Consider the following 6,000-nt stretch of genomic DNA (forward strand, 5'->3'; position numbering starts at 1 on the left):
ACAGTGACAGAAATACAAAATGGAAAAATGACCACGGTAAGAGTTCATTTTCAAAACCTACCATCCCACAAAGAAAGTCCCAGGACTCTCTCAGCAAAATATCCCGTACCTCTAAGCTTTAAAAAGGCTCTGAAAAGCTTTTAAACTTTTAATGACACATCTGGCAATGAAACAACTAGCCTACTCAATACATCTCAAAAAGTCCAAATTTATGAAGATTATCCCAAAGTTAGAACAGGGAGAAAGTAACAGAGTGATTTAAAAAAAAAAAAAAAAAAAAAAAACAAAACTCACTAACATTCCAAAGGAAACTTTGAGGAAGAACTTACTAACTAATAAACTATGAAGTAACAAGGTTAATGGTCAACAAGATTACTTGTAATACATCCTAACAGATAACAATTTCAAGCTTTGACATGGAAAAAAGGGAAAATATTTCTCTTTGTGTTTAGAAGATGAAAAAGACGTGAAGATGGACCGTGAGGATTGCTGGTCAACCATATAACTGTACTTAATGCCACTGGACTATATATGTATAAATGGTTAAAATGACAATTTTATGTTATATGTATTTTACAACTGTAAGAAAATAGACATCCACGTAATTGTTTAGCATCTTACTACCCAAAAAAAAAGTGTTACAGTATTGTCACCACAAGTTTTTTTCTACATTTCATCAAATATGGCTTCCTTTCCAGAGGTGCCATAAGGAATGAATTCTTGCTGGATTTTCAAGACTCATCTTTCCTCAAGGCTCAAACAAAACACTGAGAAGTGTGCTCTACAGAAGACAGTCAGCAAAGGCTGAATCTGTCAATTCAAAAGCACTGTCTTGCTATGACAGATCTATTTCTGATTCTGCTGCCATCTACCTGATTTTAATAATGGAAATAAGAGTGTCTACTGTGAAGCAGATATACTTAAGATTTTAAGACCTTAGTCTCTTTCCCAGCAATAAATATCACTCAAAAAACAAATTAATTTCATCATTAATTCATCTGTCAAACTTAGCAGCCTTCTAATATTCTTGGCATTAATCCATACAGAAGTGGGTTTGAAAACTGACTGCTGGAACCTATTCAAATAAGTAAATCTTAGGAAATAGTTTCCTTAGAATTACTTCAAGTCAAAACTTAGAAAGTAAACCACGTTTGGTTGAAACTTACTGTAGACTCACGTATTATACTTTCACAATTTGAGTCATTAATCAATATAAATGGTAAAACTATAGAATGTCTATTAATGTAATTTATTCGATGTAGGCATAGGGTATTAAATAAATAGGTACTTAAAGATATGCAGGTAATGATAACTAAATAATAACCTAAATCATTTTCTTTTCACCAAATTTCTAAGACAATCACTATAGTATATCCAAGATTTTAGATCAGAATTTAATCACCCAATTAAACAAAAAGAACCAGTCTTATGCAAATGGCCTGCAAACTGGAAAGAAAAATACTATTACTATTCTTCATCTAGGATATATAAACACTTCCTTGGTGGATGCGCAGTTCTGCTTTCTGCTCCTCCCCCACACCACAGGGAACTAGGACTTGGGATTCCTCAGTCTCAAGCATGCATACACAGCAAGTGTGCAGCACAACTGTGCATATCCACAGAATCGTAAATCCTCCTGTAGAGGGAAAGAAACCTCTGAAAAAGCATGCAACCAAAGCCTACCCAATTTCAAAATGGCCTATGAGGACACTGCATGGCTCTAAAGCAGAAACAGCACTGTAAAATGTCATAAAAATTTTATACCATCCATTCTGAAAATTTAAATACTGCAAAAAAATTAATGGGATTGAGTTTTATTAATATTCATTTTCAGCCTCCATAAATCTATTATTTTTATGTAACACACAGCACTGCTATCAAACATAAATATCAACCTCAAATTTACAAATCTACACACACCCCAAAATGAAAGTGACACAAATGAGATATCAGTCCCTTCTCCACAAATACAGTTCAAAGCACACAGGATCTGGGCAGTGTCAGCTTGTACAAAGCACTGGGAAACGCCTCTAGATCCAGGACCGGCAAAAAGCTAAGACAGCTTCCTGTGCTAGTACATCCAAATTTGCATCTCCAACTGGTTGCAAAACAAGGAGGAAAATTCCATGGACCCACAGCAAATTTTAAATCAAGCCAACCTACTCCTAGGAGAAGACAGGGTTAAATCAATGAACTGATCATCATGTACATTTGTCGGTGAGGTCGGAATGAAACCCAGAGAAATTATGTGTTCCTACTACATCAGAAGTCATTTTTTAGACATACTCAGTCCCAAATTATAAAGGAATAAAGTCTATTCATAAAAAACAGAACTGACAACTCAACCCTTCTCCATTACACCTGTTTTCTTTAAAAGATGTCTGTGTCTAGTAAAACTATCACATGAGTTTATGCTGTCTTCCAATACATTGTCTTATACTTTCAGAATCGGTTCTCAAATCAAAATTATTTTTATACAAGACTGAAGATGTTATTTTCTTTCATCCCAGTAAAGGAATACAATATTTAAAGGTTAAGTACATCAGTAAAAGTATCCAAGTATGATCTAGATTATTTTTATATCCATAACACACTCTTTTTTCTGACACAATATGATGCTGAGGAAAACAAAATAAATATAAAAAGCCTGGTCAAAAATACATTGTGAAATACAAACAAAACCAAAGGGGAAAAAAAGGGTCAGTTTAGACCAACGGTAACAACATTTTATTCCCTAGGTTAAACTTCTTTAGTATTAATATAAACATAAATTTAAATGATCAGTGTCTTAGATTGGTTGCCATTAAGTAAAAACAGAAAACGATCAAAATTAAGTAGCATAAAAATAAAGATACCCAATAAAAACAATTTGAAGTAAAAAATAAATTTATAACATTAACAGAAACTGCAGACATTTTGCTATATTTTCTTTTTTGTGTGTGTTTAATGATAGGACTTTTTCTATGAACCACTGTTACTAAATCAACCTAACTATACAGTAACCATCCATACCTTGGCAAATATATAAATTTAGGACCCAAAAATGTTTGTTATGATTTAAAATATCAGATAATGTAAGACTTCATGGGAAGAGTAGAGGTGATCTTATGATACAATGTATCTTATACACATCTTAAGGTTATTGGGAACAAGTTTGTAGCTGCCTGCATTGTAAACCAGCTTATCACTTTTAATGGTAAGTAAGGCTCTTTCTAAAATCATATTATGTTTTATAAAATACTATGATAAAAAACTATGAATGGAATTCAGTACAAAACTCTGCATTATAAAATGTATGTGAGCAGACCTCAGTATTCTTTTTGAAACTGCTCTATGTGAATACTTAAGAGTACTTACCTCAAAAACCTCCCTAAAAAACTGAATCATAAAATGTTTATTTCATTCTCTTAAAAAGACTCTCCCTCCTAAATGTGTGTATGTTTTGTTCTCAATTACAAAAACATTTGCCACTCAATACAATCCATTTCCTAAAATCAAAAATGAAACTAAACATTAAGAGCAAAAAACCCTCATCGTTTAACATAACTTAATAGTATTTTTATAAACTATAGTTAAATAATATTTTAGACAAATAACTGTTTCTTGTGTAATTATAGTAACTACTAAGGAATAACCAGCCTTCCAAAAAGAAAAAGAAAACAAAAAAAAAAAACACACATTCCACATGTTAGCAGTAATTTACCTAAGAGAAATCTATGAATCAAGGTCATATGTCCATCATTTTTTCCCTTCAAAATAAAAAAGCTATTCCCAAGGGTCACGCTGAGGACATAATGCATTCATTCTCATTCTAAGAAAACAAAATACTTCAAATGATGGTACCATTAAGAAATAATGTTCTGAAGTAACATGGACCTATATCTGTCTCTAAGCTCATTTGTTTGTAGTTTACAAAGACGATAATTTTAAACTGTCCCTTTAAAAGCTAACTGACAAAATCTTTTTTAAATTAATTAATGAGCTTATTTACACCATGTTTCTCTTTAATATTTTTACTTGTATGAATCAAAAATAAAACAAGTTTTCTATTAAGAACAGGAAGATATTATCATTAAAAGTAAAACTCCATTAGCATCGGGTACCACTGTTCAGCCTAGGATTCACAGTATTTGTTAAATTTTTTATTCACTCTTGACAAGTCTCTCTAATGTATCATTATTATTAAAGTATACCTTCCTAAAACAAATGAGCTAAATAAAAACACATAAACAAAAACACTGTACTCCCTTCCAGCAAATTAGAATTTTTAAAATTTTCATAGCATGAAGACATATATGAAAGAAAAACTACTTGGAAGAAACACACCCAGCACAATTTGCCTTTAATATAGTCTTCCTAATCATTGTATAAGCAGTTCCAATAAGGCTCACATTACCTACTCTAACAAAATAACCAGGGGAAAAAGATTCTTCAGGGATTTCTGTGTTCTCCAAATCACAAACAAATATAAAATGATTTTTCTACTTCACAGGAATATCCATTGTTTTCCTAATAACTGTTGTCTGCAAAAATTACAGATCTTTCCTATTTCATGGCTTTGAAATATGTCAATTCCAACCAAAACTGATCCACAAACATCTAAAAATAATCACAACTGTCAAAACACAAATCACTAGAAATATACAGCTTTAATCTTGTTATAAAGCTAGTTTATTATCACCAAAAGATACTGTTAAATATCAGAATTGTGAAATGCCTTCACGTTATATTAACTACGTGTTTAATTAAACTACGAGGCTGAAGCTCCGACGTCTACTGATCCAACTCAAATTTTTTATAGTTGAATCTGTAAGGAACAGACTTCCAGAAAAGCCTCACAAACCCAAAAGTTAGTATAATTTGTGACTTAATTATTTTTCAATAGTCTTATCTTCAGCCTACAATGAAACACCGTGATATACCTAACGTCAATATGTAAGACTGTCATCAAAATCTGAGTTTTGTAAATGCCTAACACTAGACACCTGCATAACGTTTTTTTACATTTAATCCTCTTATTAATAACTGATTCCTAACAATTTAAGCTCTAAATGATACTCAACCTCCCATCTGCCTGTAATAGAGTTCAGTTATTATTTGTGGCAAGAATTTTTGTGACTGTACTGCTCAGCACTTCTATTTACATCAGCAGTGCTAAATGCCCAATGGTGAGAGGGGAGCCAATCAGATGGCAGATTAGATGTCAACTCAGAGGCAGCTGTCTGGAGACTATTACAGCCAGTTTACCTCCACAATTCAAATTCCAAACCTTGCAAAGGAGATCAAGTCGCTCTTTAGGCTCAGCCTACTAGCAAGAAACAGCCAGAGCACAGAACACTTCCTAATAACGCCGTAGGACTTGGGTGACAAGAAAATAAAGAAAATCCAAATAAATACGACCCCTAACCGATCTATTTTCACATACCTGATATTTTACTAGATTTACTAAATAAAATGTAAGCCTAGTCCATGATTAAAACAAGTTCCATCGATCCAGAATGCGTTCCTCTAACATCGCCTCTCTGGTGAAGGTGACTCTTTTCAAGCGGCCCGTAAGCCCAATAATGGATTTCCCCGGCTATTCTTAGGTACGAATCGATGTATTTTAGAATATTTCATCTCCCGGTCTTCGTAAATGTTGATCTCAGTCCTACTCGTAAACATCCAAACTCAAAGCCCGCACCAAACACCTCCGGAAAGACCGCCCGGTTGTCACAAAGCTAACCTATTTCCCTGGCCTCCACCTCGGAAGCGAGGAACGGGACTGTGGCCCTCGGTGGGAGAAAGTTCCTCCCTCTGGGCCGAGCGAAGACACATTGTTGGCGCCACCCAAGCGGATCCGGGCAGCCCCCGCCCCCGGCCGAACCGGCCCGGGGACCTCCCGGGCACAAAAGCCCCGAACCGGGCCCACCGCCCCGCGGATGGGGCCTAGGGGCCTCGACCCCGTCCCGGGGCCTGGGGCTCGCGGGAGCGGCGAGGGTGCCGAGGGAGCCAGTCCGG

At 35.0% G+C, this 6,000-nt stretch overlaps 1 protein-coding gene across 1 annotated transcript in view; it reads right to left on the minus strand.

The window, feature by feature from the left end:
* Positions 1 to 6,000, minus strand: part of Arid1b (AT rich interactive domain 1B (SWI1-like)) — a gene marked incomplete at its 5' end in the record, with an annotated part of 413,582 nt that extends 407,582 nt beyond the window's left edge. The window contains 1 exon segment of the mRNA XM_013517332.1: positions 5,426 to 6,000.

Source organism: Chinchilla lanigera, unplaced genomic scaffold (assembly GCF_000276665.1).
Source record: "Chinchilla lanigera isolate Chin_1 unplaced genomic scaffold, ChiLan1.0 scaffold00038, whole genome shotgun sequence".
Classification (NCBI taxonomy): Eukaryota; Metazoa; Chordata; class Mammalia; order Rodentia; family Chinchillidae; genus Chinchilla; species Chinchilla lanigera.